This window comes from Sphaeramia orbicularis, chromosome 9 (assembly GCF_902148855.1).
Source record: "Sphaeramia orbicularis chromosome 9, fSphaOr1.1, whole genome shotgun sequence".
NCBI classification, from domain to species: domain Eukaryota; kingdom Metazoa; phylum Chordata; class Actinopteri; order Kurtiformes; family Apogonidae; genus Sphaeramia; species Sphaeramia orbicularis.
Genome location: NC_043965.1, coordinates 39,726,940 through 39,743,064, shown reverse-complemented (window position 1 = coordinate 39,743,064; position 16,125 = coordinate 39,726,940). Strand labels below are relative to the sequence as shown.

General features: G+C 37.1%; 1 pseudogene; it reads right to left on the bottom strand.

The window, feature by feature from the left end:
* LOC115426223 (putative nuclease HARBI1) overlaps positions 1–15,341 on the bottom strand; it is a 39,438-nt pseudogene extending 24,097 nt beyond the window's left edge.
* Between the last annotated feature and the right edge of the window lie 784 nt (positions 15,342–16,125).

The following is a 16,125-nucleotide window of genomic DNA, read 5'->3' as shown; positions in this document are numbered from 1 at the left end:
GGCAATCAGACCATGAAGTGTAAAAGAGAGGACAAACATCTGGATGATACAGATAATACAGAAGGGCTTTTTTTAAATGGTAAAATACATGATCAAATTTATGTATAGTGGAGGCCAAAATTATTATAACACTTGGCGTATTTAAGAGGTCTCATATGTGTGTGTGTGTGTGTGTGTGTTTTAATTGGCCATTAAAATACTCATAAAACAAATGAAATATCTACAAAGTCATCATTATGCTTTATAAATTATAAAATAAAGCCATCATACAGAGATTTAGGTCATTTTCCAACAAAGAACAAGTTAGGTTTATAGATTTTTTTTTTTACATTAAATAGATTCCTTGGTGGGATATTTTTTTTTTTTTTTTTTTACCAAAGTGAAGCTGTGAAATTCTTGTCCACAACCAGGTTCAAAAACAGTTTCTTCCCGTATGCCATAAGACTGCTCAACTCATCATAACCTTTCCATTTCCTCACCACATGCCCCTACACAGGACTGCTACACCATGACCTCTGTGCCTTACTGCCATGAGACACTGTCTCACGGTTTTTGGACTGTGCAATATTTTAGAATATATTTAGATATTTATTCTTATTTATCCTTTATTCAAAAGTTTTTCTGTTTTCATTTTTCATATGTATTTTTATCCCTCTATATAAAGACATTGTTGTCATTGTTCCTGTTGTGCACTGAGCTGTTGCATCGTAATTTCATTTTGATGCAAATCTTAATGACAAAGTATGTCTATCAGTGGCGGCTGCTCGTCCTTCAGAGAGGGGAAGCTCATTGTCGGCTTACATCAAAAAAATTGTCAAGTTATTTAAACATAAATTCGGCCCTCTGTTCCTTTGTAAGAAAATGGTCAGTGACCTTATCGTACCAAGTAGGCATCTTTTCCAGGGATTTGACCAGTGTCCTCTCAATGGCCAGCAGAGCTGGGCTGCTTAGACGGCCTTGGCCCACTGTGCTGTGGGTGTAAGATTTCAGCCTTTTTAAACATGAGAAGCTCCTTTCTACACCTGCTGATGTAGCTCCAATTGTTCCCACTAGTGACAACAGTTAACAATATTAAACTCGAACAAGAAATGATTGAATTATATAACTGAAACAAGAAAATGTTGAAATTATGTTAAATTGAAACAAGGAAGTACAATGACTGTTTTATTTACAATGCAAGAAATGAACAAGTAATGTCATAGTGGTTTCTCTCTCAATTTCAAAGCAGAATGTGCGACGGTATTAAACTGAACTCTGTCAAGTGAAGGAGTAGATCTCAAAATAGCTGTCAATCAAACGGGATTCAGTCTTTTGACTGATCCTCCAATCAGCACGTGGAAGCCCGGTGTCCAGCCCAGCTGAGGTCCACCCACAGCTCCATTCACCCCCAGAGACGCCAAGCGTCCGGGGGCGGGACAACATCATGGCATTTATCCAATTACCGTCCAGTTTTGAGGCAATGAAAAAAACTGTTCCACTCAGTCCCATTGAAGTGCATGGACACTGAGCATCTACGGGCAAATGCACTGAGCAGAGATCGAATGAGAAAACAGCGCAACAGGAATATATGAGAAGTTAACAACATCGAGTCGAACGAACTCATCTGTGAGATGAACATGTTCTAACACATTTGTAGTCAATGAAATGTCAACACAACTGTACATATTTGACCATTTAATTTTTGTAATTTTAGGGGAAGCCGAGCTTCGCTTGCAGTCTATGAGAAATCACCTCTGATGACTATCTATGTCTATTAATCATAGTCTATGTTCAGAATGCTCACCACAGACTCGTCAGGGGTTAAAGGGTTTACTCGCTCCTTGGGGACGAATAGTTTTGTTTTTTTTTAATTGAATGAAGTGAATTGAAATAAGACCAGTCTCTTTCCATCAAAGTGGTCTGAAGTAAAAGTGAACTGTCTCGCCACTAATACAACGATCATGATTCCTCGATGCTTTAGAAATAAAGATGTTAGTGTCGGACTTAAAGTGGAATTAAAACTGACTGACCTTTTTCCATCAGAGAACAGGTTGACTGTTATAGAAGCAGAGCAAACACACATGTAATATTCAGTGTTATGATTTGTGTTAATTTATGGATCTAAGCAGGCCTCCCTCCACCTCAGCCTGCCTTCTTTATGTGTCAGAAAAGAGAACGAGTACTCTTTAACCTGCCAAATCAAATAAGAATTAATGATTCCACAGACACTGAAATACCTTTTGTCTATGTGGCTGTTATTTCCATTTTATCAGCCACACATCAGGTGTTATTGCGCTTCAGCACACACTTATCGTATGATCAGAAAATGAGTTGGGGATTTTGTGCCTTGCATAAACAGCCAAATTCTGACAATCGAACTTGTGAAACAGGAGATGAATTAAATCAATAGACTCAGATTAATAGGACTGATTTGACGTCATTGGAAATTGTAAGTACTTTTAGATTTAGAGTCGTTGAAAGTTGAAGTGATTAACCAAACCTTCACTTAACACAATCTTTGAGGTTAATAAACTATGTCATGTCTCAACACTTTCTCCATCTTTTCAACAAAAATCTATCAAAATGAGTCAGTTCATCTTATTTCACAGTGTAATTAGAATCAGTTTAATTAGACAACAAAATTAGTATTGACTATTTCCTGTGCCGTGTTGAATGTGTACATCTCTACATGCTTGACTTGTTTTTGAAGAATTAAGTTAATTTATGAAAGCCAAATGTTCTCCTCAGCCATAAACATGTTCATTAAGCTAATTAAGGAGAAAAGTTTAAATGTGCAACAAAAGAGGCATCACAACTTAGTATAAATGTAGTTTACTATAGTCAGCAGTAATTCTCAAATCAGTCAATATTGTAAATTTGGATTTAATTACATTCGATTCAATTCAACCTTATTGTTTTTGCTCTGCCTTTTACTATTTGCAGATCAGAATAGAAGAACTAGTGCAAAGCCATAAACAGGTAATAAGTAGTTCAGCCATGATATAAACAATCACCTTTCCATACTGTGTCTGCTTAACCCTTTAACCCTTAATGTGTTTGTGGTGAGCGTTCTGAATGTAGGATTTACTTTAAATATTCATCAAAATTCAACCGTTTGTTCTATAGCAAAAATGTCACAAACATTCTGATAGAATAGACCTTGTTCTTTACATAGATATCTGAGCATGCTCAGTATACCCCCCATTGCCTGAGGAATTGGGGGCAAAACAGAGCGGTGAATGAGACTGACTCTATAAAAATAGATGGTTTGGGCTTTTTCTTACAATGATTTTTTCTTTTCTTTTTTGTTTTTATGTGTGTTTGCAGTGTTATCACAATTTTCCTCTATTTTTCTTTTACCGTGTTTTTCCTGAGTTTTGACTGCGTAACTGCTTTTTAGAATTCAACCTGGTGTCAAAAAGCAACTGGGCTGATTTAGAAAAAAAGAGCCACAAAACCAAAACTACTGGGACAAAATTCAAATCCTTGTTGTTCAGTTTGTTCCAGTTCACAGTTCATGTTCAACATCCTAAATCTCTTATTGATGTACATATTGAGTGCCTTATTTAGTAAAAACCTGTCAAACTTCAATTCCTCTCTTTGTCTTTTTCTGTTATTCCACCTGTTTTGACCCTAAAACACAGTAAAACAAAACCACTGAAGAAAAGGAACACAAACACATACTTACAAATACTACTACTACTACTATTACTACTACTACTCAGATCAATTCAAATCAAATTTTATTTATATAGTCCCAAATCATAACAAAAGTTCACGACACTTTACATACAGTGGGGCAAAAAAGTATTTAGTCAGCCGCTGATTTTGCAAGTTCTCCTTCTTAGAAAGATGAGAGAGGTCTGGCTAGGCCACTCCAGGACCTTGAAATACTTTTTAACGGAGCCACTCCTTCGTTGCCCGAGCGGTGTGTTTGGGATCATTGTCATGCTGGAAGACCCAGCGATGTTCCATCTTCAATGCTCTCACTGATGGGAGGAGGTTTTGGCTTAAAATCTCACGATACATGGCCCCATTCATTCTTCCTTTAACATAGATCAGTCGTCCTGTCCCCTTTGCAGAAAAACAGCTCCAAAGCATGAGGTTTCCACCCCCATGCTTCACAGTAGGTATGGTGTTCTTGGGATGCAACTCAGCATTCTTCTTCCTCCAAACACGACGAGTTGAGTTTTTACCAAAAGTTCTATTTTGGTTTCATCTGACCACATGATATTCTCCCACTCCTCTTCTGGATCATCCATATGCTCTCTAGTAAACTTCAGACGGGCCTGGACATGTACTGGCTTAAGCAGGGGAACACGCCTGGCGCTGCAGGATTTGAGTCCCTCTGGGCGTAGTGTGTTACTGATAGCCTTTGTTACTTTGGTCCCAGCTCTCTGCAGGTCATTCATCAGGTCCCTCTGTGTAGTTCTGGGATTTTTGCTCACCGTGCCCATGATCATTTTGACCCCACGGGATGAGATCTTGTGTGGGGCCCCAGATCAAGGGAGATTATCAATGGTCTTGTATGTCTTCCATTTTCTTACAATTGCTCCCACAGTTGATTTAGGGGCCGTTTACACGGCGTAGGATTCTGTCGACTCCGGGAAGATTTCATCGTGGATTAGCCTTCTGTTAACATGGAAACGGTGCCTAGAGTGCCTGAATCCGGAAACTTTTGATACCAGGGTCCAGGGTGGAATGTTATCGATACGCTCCGCATTTCAACTACGTGTTAAAGTGAATCGGAGCATTCCGGGGTAAAATATTATATCACCGCATGCGCGCACAGCCAAGAACCACCAGTTCACCCACTCCAGGCCAGTTGGTGGCGGTAATGCACCTCCAAGCTGGTTTGCCAGCCTCTATGACACAATAAAGTTGCAGAAAAAGAAGGAACAACCACAACAACAACAGCCGGTTTCAGAACAACATACGTGCTGCTAACTGTGCTCAGTTTGCTGTCGCTTCTCCACCAAAAGTTAGACTTACTGCGTCTACACTCTTACCAGCGGAGACGCATTTCTTATATTCGCCAATGCCTGAGTCAATCCCTAACGTACCATCGAAGGAGGACAGTTAGGAGATCGCCAGCTACTGGTCTGGCATGGCCACTACAGCGTATTCAGCCGTCCTCGCGGACTCATGTTAACGCAGATCGTTATCATAGCGGCTTCGTCTTAACGCGGAATGATTTTATAACGCAAAGGAGAAATCTTTGCGGAATTAGATCCTAGTGTTGCCGTGTAAACGTACCCTTATTCACACCAACCTGCTTGCCTATTGTAGATTCACTCTTCCCAGCCTGGTGCAGGTCTACAATTTTCTTCCTGGTGTCCTTCGACAGCTTGGTCTTGGCCATGGTTGAGTTTGGAGTCTGACTGTTCGAGGCTGTGGACAGGTGTCTTTTATACAGATAACCAGTCCAAACAGATGCCATTAATACAGGTAATGAGTGGAGGACAGAAGAGCTTCTTAAAGAAGAAGTTACAGGTCTGTGAGAGCCAGAAATCTGGCTTGTTTGTGGGTGACCAAATACTTATTTTCCACCATAATTTACAAATAAATTCTTTAAAAATCCTACAATGTGATTTCCTGGATTTTTTTTCTCATTTTGTCTCTCATAGTTGAAGTGTACCTCTGATGAAAATTACAGACCTCTCATCTTTCTAAGTAGGAGAACTTGCAAAATCAGTGACTGACTAAATACTTTTTTGCCCCTCTGTATACTATTACTACTACTACTATTATTACTACAAGTCCTCCCACTGCTACTACTACAACTACTACTACAATTACTACTACTACAACTACTACCACTATTACTACTACTACCACTGCAACTACTACTACTACAACATCTACTACCACTATTACTACTATAACTATTACTACCACTATTACTCCTACTACTACTCCTACTACTCCTACTTCTACTGCTTTCAGCTGTTTCCTTTAGAGGTCACCACAGTAAATCATCTGCTCCATCTGACCCTGTCTCCTACATTTTCTACCTGCATGTCCTCCTTCACCACATCATAAATCTCCTCTTTGGTCTTCCTCTTTACCTTCTGCCTGCCAGAGAACACCTTCACTGTCCTTCTGCTAATCATATTTGTGATTTGTAAAGTTAATTTGGCTGACGTTTTACTCCATATGTTTTTCCTGATGTAACCCTCTTCATTTACCCTGGCTCAGAACTGGCATCAGAATTAGAACTGGGACTAGGCCCAAAACTGGAACCAATGGCTGGATTTGCATGCCTTCATTGGCTTCCAGTAAAATTTAGAATGCATTTTAACGTCCTGTTATTCACTTTTAAAGCACGACACAATCTCGCCCCAATCACATTTCTGACCGTCTCACATTGTATTTTACTTCTTGAAAATTCCACTTCTCAAACACAGGTCCCCTATCTATTCCCCACTCCAATCTATTTACAAAAGGTGACCGTGCTTTTGTGGTTTCTGCACCAACCCTCTGAAACTGTCCCAAACTATATCAGATGTGCCAAGAATTACACATGAAAGAACACCATCTAAAAAAAACACTCCTGAGGATAAGATGTGATTTTTCTAACAGTAAGGTTATGCATGTCCACAAACATGCACACATATTGTTAAATGTGGTGCATATACCAAAAATTTTGACGGACAAGGCTTAGATTTGAACACAGGACACATTTGCCTTGGGATCCTTTACACCACACAATCCCTTTTCAGGGTCACAATCCATAGTTGCATTAACTTTCTCGCCAAAATCCTGTATTGATGATGGGAGTCGGTCGGCTGCATCAGGTCTTCATCACAAAGATTCTCAGTGTGGTTCAGGTCTGAACTCTGTGGACGCCAATCCATGTGTGAAAATAATGTCTAATGATCCATGAACCACTCTTTCAGAGGAATCCTGATATTGTCCAGTCTTTATGCTCTCCAACAAACAGATATTTAAGAAATGAGAAAAACAACAAAAACTGTTTACAAAAACAGGTTTAGGTTTAGGTTAAGGTTTATCCAGTCATCATCCATAACACAGAAAATACAAACAATCAGTCTAATTTAAAATCAACCGACTGTGAATTATATTGAGACTGAAAAGGCTCAGGCAGAAGCTAAATGCTTATATAAGTCTGGTCTACATTTAAATCAAAATCAGCTTTAGGCACCAATCAAAACAGCAAAAATCATTCGTGCTATTTCCAAACCAATATTTTGAAACCCATTTATGAATAGCATTCTTTATATTTATGTCATTCCATAATTTAACCCCAATAACAGAAACACATCTTTTTATATATTTAATGGCTTTTAGTACAATAAACATACACACACCTCTGAAATCATACCTGCTTTCCCATATCGAAAATAACTTTTGAACAGAGTCTGGCAGTGACTTTTGTTTGGCTCGGAACATTATTTGCATAGTTTAATAATAAAACAAGTCATTGAATTTCATAACAAGGGAACTGAGAAACAATTGAGCTGTGTGTGTGTGTGTGTGTGTGTAACGATCACTTTTATGGATGATCGGCTCATTTCTGCAGTACAGCAATTGGATATTTTATTCTTTTGTCCACACAGTAAGACAGGTAAGGTTGAATAATTGAACAACAAATGGTACGGAGGGCTTTATAATGTAAAACTTCTCCAGTTTTATAAAGGATTCCTATAGATTTAGAAAGTTCACCTCTGATGTAATCAATATGTTGTCACTATGTTAGTTTATGGTCAACCACAACCAGAGGTGTCAAAAGTATTCCCATTCATTCCTCAGGTAGATGTATAGATACTAGGGTTTACAAAGACTTCTGTAGAAGTTGAAGTATCAACTCAAGCTTTTTATTCAAGTAAAAGTGTAAAAGTACTGGTTTCAAAACTACTTAAAGTATAAAAGTAAATGTAAGGGGAAAAAATGCCATTAGGACAAAAGTTTAGGTGGTGCCACAGGGGCCGATAGTGCACCCCCCCACCTCCCCAAAAAACATATTTCTGAAGGCCATAATGACTATAATGTTATATTAAAATTAGGGCTGGGCAAGTTAATGCAATATTACCGCATTAACGCATTCATTAAATAATGCCGACAATTTTTTTTTTTTTTTTTATCTCACGTTAATGCCATTTTATTCTAACTCATATTCTTCTGCCTCTGCTTGTGTGCATGTGGCGATTAGCTCGGCAGATAGACAACAGGTTTCCCAAGAAAAGCCGGACGCCAAAAATTTCTCTCCAAATCTTTTACTTGAGACTCACTGTAAAACCGCAACATACATACAAAATATGTCTCAGTTCTGTTCATTGCCTTAGTACATTTACATGGCATTATACATTTAACTGAATGGGAAAAAGACTGCTAGTTGGATGCTAACTTGAATAGGAAAATCCATAGACACACTAACGATTAGTATTTACAGATTAATTTAAGATTTACAACATCTTTTTATCCAGCAACAAAGGTTCACATCAGAGATATTTTATACTATTCATTCTGACAACAACTGAACATAAAATACTCATGGGCAAACATTTTACACCATACAAAGAGAGTGAAAGAAACATGTCTGTTAGTTCCTTCTTATGTCCGAACTGGCTACGGGAACACCGCAAGTACAAAAAATACGTTAGTGCAACTCATTCTGACCACTAGAGGGCCCCCTTTGCTTGCTTTTAACAACTGAACATCACATATTATTTTGAAAGTCCGTTGCTCTCACTCTGTGAATACACGTAGGTAAACCATGGGTCACAGGAAGAGGGGGATGTTGATCAGGGTTGGTTTGCCAATCGGCATCATCATGCGTTTCAACCAATGACAGCATTTGGGGTGGGCTCAAGACTCCTGTCAGTCACTCACAACTGGAAATAAACTGGTGGGGACATAAACATGGAGAAAAGTACCAGTCTTTTCCTTGGACATTTTCATTTTAAATGTCTTCAGATGTTTGGAAGCACTGCAATGTGGAATTATTTTTTATCACCGGAGTACTTCCAGTCTGAAATATCACTTAAAGGCAATACACGCTGTTGATGCCGGCAACCCCCCCTGCATATAACTATGTGATTAATCATGATTAATCACAGAAAGCTACGTGATTAATCGCAATTAAGAATTTCAATTGTTGCCCAGCACTAATCAAAATGTTTATGTTGAAACATTTGGGATGCACTAGTCTACCTGTTTCAGCTGCGTATACTACCCATTGAAAATTAACACATTTTAGTCCAATGCAAATGTATTAAAGAACCATATATGTGTCCTACTGAGCATTAACATGTGTTTCAAGGAGTGGAAGATATGAGGACTAGTTGAAAATAAGCATTGGAATGGTGCAAAAAGTCAAGTGTTATGGATCGCACACAAACCAATAGGGCAGGGGTGTCCAATCCTGGTCCTCGAGGGCTGGTATCCTGCATGTTTTAGATGTTTCCCTCTTCCAGCACACCTGACAGTCCTTATCAGGCTTCTGCAGAGCTTGACAATAGGCTTATCATTTGAATCAGGTGTGTTGGAAGAGGGATACATCTAAAACATGCAGGATACTGGCCCTCGAGGACCAGGATTGGTCACCCCTGCAATAGGGTGTCGGAATGGTATATGTTTATACTTCTCATCCAACCACAATCACATTCACTCTATCCGGATGATGCGATTTATCTGGATAGATTTTTTTTTATTTGAATGATGACAAGCCCAAATGAAATATGAGCAACAAGGCTATTTTTAACATGTAAGGATTAAAAAGTACAGATAATTGTATGAAAATGTAAGAAGTACAAGTAAAAAGTCAGCTGAAAAATAATTACTCCAGTAAAATATAGATTACCAAAATTTCTACTAAAGTAAGGTAGCAAAGTATTTGTACTTCATCACTTGACACCTTTGATCACAACCCTGAGGAAAACTGCTCTGAATGTAGGAGAATGAATGCAGAAATGACAGACACTGAAAACATTGTTACTTAAAGTTAAACACACCCAGTATTATGGTGGTTTGAAGGGGTGTAAACATAAGCCCAACAGATATTTGCTTTTTGTTTAGAGGTATATTTATTTTTTTACCATATAGGTTTATGCAGCTGCAGTGGACTGTTACTGTGGCACACCCACTCCTTTGTTTGCCACCATTTAGATTCAGCAGAAGCAAGCTGATAACATTTTCTCTCACCCACTTTAATGTCCCTTTATTCTCTCACAATCTGCTGCTGCTGTAGTATTTTTCAAGCCAAAGTGACCCTTGCATGTTTCACAACCTTTATTTAAAAACGGTGAAATATAAAAACACCCACAATTATATCACCGTCCTGAATCTTAATGGATCCTCTTAAATACTTCATGTAAAAGTCGACATCCAGATCAAATTAGACACTGTGTGAAAGGTCAGTGTCCATTCATTTCACTACAAATTATGCATGAGAATGTGTCAGGGACCAAGAGGGCATCTAGGACAAATAAAACCAAAATATTACTGGTGGATAATCTTTCAGAAGTAAACTCAAGGCTAATCTAAAGATAGCCACAGCCAGTTTATATTAGATCAGCACTTAACCCTTAAAGACCTAGAACTATGTTTGTTAAAAATGAAGTTCTCTTTTCATTTATTCTTTCTTTAGTGATTAATTACCATTTATTAAAATATTATTCTATGGATTCAGTATTTTTCAGTGAAATCAGGTATTTTCTTATATCATTAGCCATATTTTTGGCCAAGCTGAGATATCAAATATAGCATAAAATGAAGCACCAGTCTTAGAAAAGTTTAGTTATGTAGATGTCACATTTTGGCAAAAATATGGCTTGCTATGAGCCTAACGTTATTTCATTTACTGATCAGGCAGATGATTACATTTGCATTTGCACTGTTACATGTATGTTTACTTTGTTTACAATGTTACATTTGCACATTTTTATACTACTTTTATATTTGGGTGCTTCTATGAAACTGGTCCCTAAAAACAGGACAGAGGGGCTAAAACTTCAAACCACATGTAGACTAATGTTATGAAGTTTGGAAGAACTTTGGGTCTATTTTGAAAATAAATACTTACTGAGATAAAAGAGAAACTATTTTTCAGATAAAACCCATTTTTGTATTATTCTACATTATATTTAATACAAAAATCTTCATGTAGCATGGCCAAAAGGACACAAAAATTATGCACTACTAATTTTTCAAATGTCTTTTTACTCTCTCACAGGTACATTTTGGGAATTGAACTAATTATGCAATCGAGAGTGTTTCACAAAAATGACCGCTGTTGCAAAGTCATTCGCGATTTATGTGTTTAACTGGGCAGGTTCTGCATGTAACACAAGTGGACGCGATGGGTTACGTACGAAACCTGGAATGAGACTGAGATTCATGAAAAACCTGCATGTCTGAATTAGAAAAACTCCTAGGATCGACAAATTTAACACAATATCTTTATTTATAGTGGCATATAAGAACATTTACAGCCATGTTTTCCGGATCGAATGCACTGACACCTAGGTCGCTTTTCATGTCCCAATTTTGGTCCTAGTTTTGGCCCCAATATTTTATTAAAATTCATTAATTTTGGGATGGCTCAGAGCAAGAGTATAGTTTTTTGTTTTTTTGTTTTTTTTGCATTTATCTGAGGTCATCATTAGGTCCATCCTGGGGGAAAATACGTCTTAATTTCTCTCTTATTATTGAGTCTAAAAAGCTGGTAAAGTGCCAGGTACCAAAATGTATGTACCCAGTTTCACAGAAGCACCCATTTTTAAATTCTACCCTTTCATACAGCACATATCTAAATTGTACATAATTTGATTGCACACTACTTAATGTTTTTTTTGTTTTGTTTTCTAATATATGTCTGTATCTTATTGTGTTGTTATTTAGATGTAAGTGCACTGTCACTGGCAGAGAACACCAGTAATTTGTAGCACAACTAGTGTATTGACAATAAAGCCTATTCTATTCTATTCTATTCTATTCTATTCTATTCTATTCTATTCTATTCTATTCTATTCTATTCTATTCTATTCTATATTCAAAAAAGCTCAGAGTGAATTCAAGTTATTAAATAAATAAAGAGAAAACTGAAGAAGTGACTTTTTCAGCAAAATATATCATTAACTGATCATAAAAACATGTATCTATACACGGTCATTTGCCAAGCTACATGGGTTTCATTGGTCAATCAGTGTTGCGGAAAACGACGTTGCATTGAAGAGCCTCTGAATGTCCAAATGGGTTATATGTGATATTACTGAAAGGCAGAGAAACTGCATTTTTACTTGAATTATTTCACTGTATTAATTGGATTAGAGGTTCAAAAGCCATGAGATATTTGTATGGTCTTTGAAGGTTAACTCATGTGTCAGTATTGAGGTTTTCTGATTATTAACAAAGCTGAGAGAGGTTTTTCATAAGCAAATGCATATACTCCTGGTCCATTTATGTTTTGTCCTCCATCTTCCCTGACTTTTCTTCCTCTTTTCTACACCTCTATTCACCTGTACTTTCCTTCGGTTCAGACAGTCTCAACCCATACTATTGAGCTTCCTTTCCGCTCACCGCTTCGTTTCCTGCCAGGCCATCATCGCGTTAACCTTTTCTCTGTTGATGAACTCTGTTTTGATTGGGACTATTCATGATGAGGACAGCTTTTGTCCCTGTAAGATTTTTCTTTTGTGAATAAATTAATTTTAAACCTGGCTGCCTGCCCAAGTCTGCATTTGGGTCCTGTCCAAGAGGCGTCCAGACAATTATGGAAACAAACTAAGAGTAAGAAATGACAGCTCATTAATGCTGTTTCGATCTAATGATATTATGCAAATAAGAAGCTGTCACTGAAATAGAAAAACAGATGACATTCAAAAATGAGCACAAGGCAAAGTTAGGCTTTATCAGGATAGTGCTCGGAGAAGTAACAGTCAGTCAAAAGCTGGAGTTGTATTCACACCACTTGTGTTAATTAATTAATGTTATTTAACCCATAAAAACCCAAACAGCTACTGGCAACCAAAAGCATCTGTTTAATCAAATGCTTAATAACTTGTGATCCACTAATCCTATCAATAAATTGAAATAATACAGGTAAAATGAAAAGAGTCAGATTATGCAAAAGATTGTTAATAATCTGTAAATTAACACATTTCAAAAATAACACTCATATTTTACTCCCCTCAGCCATATCAATTATCCAGTTCTGTTACATTTTTAACTTCATTTTAACTTAACCCATAAAGAACCAAAACAGCCACCGATGACCAAAACCATCCACTGATCTAAAATGTTTAATAACGTCTGAACCACTAAACCTACTAATACATGTAAATAATTGGTGTAAATTACAGTTTGTCATCTTTTCATGGTCATCAGATATGACCCCTTTGCACGTTCAGAGGCTCTGTAGTTACCATGGAAACACTGTCATCTTCTACAACATTGATTCACCAGTAAAACCCATGGAGTTGGATCAAGGTTATTATAGTTAACGAAAACTAACGAAATGACGAAAACTAGAATTGAAAAAACATTTTCCACATTTTCTATAATTAAAAGAAAAGATGATAACTAACTGAAACAGTATTGTGTGCTTACAAAACTAACTAAAACGTATAAAAATTATGGATAAAATTCCTTTCGTTTTCATCTGTCAGTGTCCTGTCTGGGATTTATTTGAATACAATAGCGAGGAAGATAAAAGACACGACAAAACTAAAACTGATACTGAAACTAAATTAAAACTAAGCATTTAGAAAAAAATGAAAACTAATAAAAACTACCAAACCTGCTTTAAAAACGAATTAAAAGTAACTGAATTAGAGAAAAAACAAGTCAAAACAAAATAAAACTAAACTATAATGAAAAATCCAAAACTATTATAACCTTGACTTGGATCAGTGAAAGTGGATGGACACACTGGGTTTACGTTCAATTAATGATATGGCGGTGGTGATGCTATGGTTGCATATACTGAGAGTATATTTCCAATCTGTCTGTCAACATATCCAGGTTTTGCTCTCCTTTCTTCCAATGTGACACTGCTCCAGAGTGAAGTAACTGAAAAGAAACAAATAGAAGAAATTACCAATTAGTTGTTTTCTGACCAAACAGTCCTGTGGATGTTGTGGGGGAAAATCTCACAGGGGACAGGTCCAGAGTACAACAGACTGTCATCTTTTGTCTGGTTACATTCTCACTGCCTGTTGGGAGTATGAAGCGATGTAACGTCGTAAAACAGCTGTCGTAAAAACATCTGATACATGGCATTCTACTCATGCAATGTATCACCCGTTGATGTAGTTGACATTAGCTCAGTGTTAATCCATAAAGACCCACTGCTACTTTTGTGGCAGTTCCCAAATTAACTTTGCTCTCTATTTAACATTTCTGAAGTTATTTATCACCAGTTATTTTATTATCATCTCTATTTTGCATTTTTTTTCTATGAAAATCATGTATTTTCCTATATTTAATTCACTGATCATGAAGCTCAGGGGTGTCGAACTCATTTTGGTTTGGGGGGCCACATTCAGCCCAATATGATCTCAAATGGGCTGAACCAGTAAAATAATAACATAACAGTCTATAACTAAAATATTAATAAAAATATTTACATTTACAAACTATCCAAACAAAAAAAGATGTGAATAACCAGGGGTAAAAAAAGACATTTCTGAAGAAAAATAAGTGCAATTTTAACAATATTATGCCCCAACTTATCATTTATACATGTGTATGACACCCAACATTTAGTAACAAGAAAAATATTGTTAAAATTGTACTTATTTTTTTTGTTCTTTAGACATTTTAGGTTGTTCAGGTTGATGACATTTTATTGTTAAAGGATAGTTTGTCAATGTAAATGTTTTCATATTTTAATGTTATATTTTTGCACTAAAACAAAGAGAAAAAAAAAGGTATAATGTAATTTTTTTTTTTTTTCACATTAAACCTGGAAGAAAATTTGGAGTTATTATCTAAAGGTTATTATGCTATTATTTTACTTTAGATCACATTGGTCTGTATGTAGTTCCTAAACTAAAACCAGTTTGACACCACTGACTGTTAATATCTTTAGTGTAAGTTTTACACTTTGCAAATTCATATTGTGGGCTGGATAGGACCCTTTGGCGGGCCGGTTTTGGCCCATGGGCCGTATGTTTGACACCTGTGATGTAGATGTTCATGAAAGATCAGATTAAAGTTGAGGGTTATTACATCAGAAACAGAGAAAACTGAAGAAAAAGTGAGTTTTTCAGCAAAGATATAAATAACTGAATGTAACAGCGAAGATACACCAACCTGATTTTCAGCGGTCGAACGTCGTCGGGCAGTCTGGCGAGGTCGGTGACATAAATCTGGCTGGTGTGTTCTGAGTGATTGGCCATCGATAATGCTGTCGCCAGTCTTTTCAGCCGATTCAACATGTGTAATCGGCCACTACCAGTCGTTCAGTCGGACCAATCTGATTGGTGGAGGGATAGCCCTTGACTAGTGAATCAGTGAACGATAAGTTTCCATGTGAGTACAGCTGTGTCACGGTACTTCACACTATTATTGTCTTCTATAATAGACCATTCACTGCTCATATCATATCTGAATGAGTGACAGTCAGTAGTCGCTTTTCCATTGGACATCTGCGCCAAACTTTACCGATATTTACTAAATATCGAAAAAACTGAAGTGTGTAATGTTGATTTTTCCATTAAATCACAAATGCAATGATTTGTTTAATTAGTATCGTGAGATGACAGTTTGGGATAAATAAAGTACATCTATCTATCTATCTATCTATCTATCTATCTCTCTCTCTCTCTCTCTCTCTCTCTCTCTCTCTCTCTCTCTCTCTCTCTCTCTCTATCTATCTATCTATCTATCTATCAGCTGAACAAAAACAAAACTGAGGTAATTGTCTTTGGAGCCAAAGAGAAACGACTGCAGGTCACCGCAGAGCTTCAGTCTATAGACCTAAAAACCACCAACCACGACAGAAATCTGGGTGTAGTGATGGACTCAGACCTAAATTTTGAAAAACATATCAAGGCAGTCACAAAATCAGCCTACAATCACCTTAAGAACATGTCAAGGATAAAAGATCAGGGGCCTCATGTATAAAGCGTGTGTACGCACAAAAACCTGGCGTACGCCCTTTTCCACGCTCACGTTCAGATG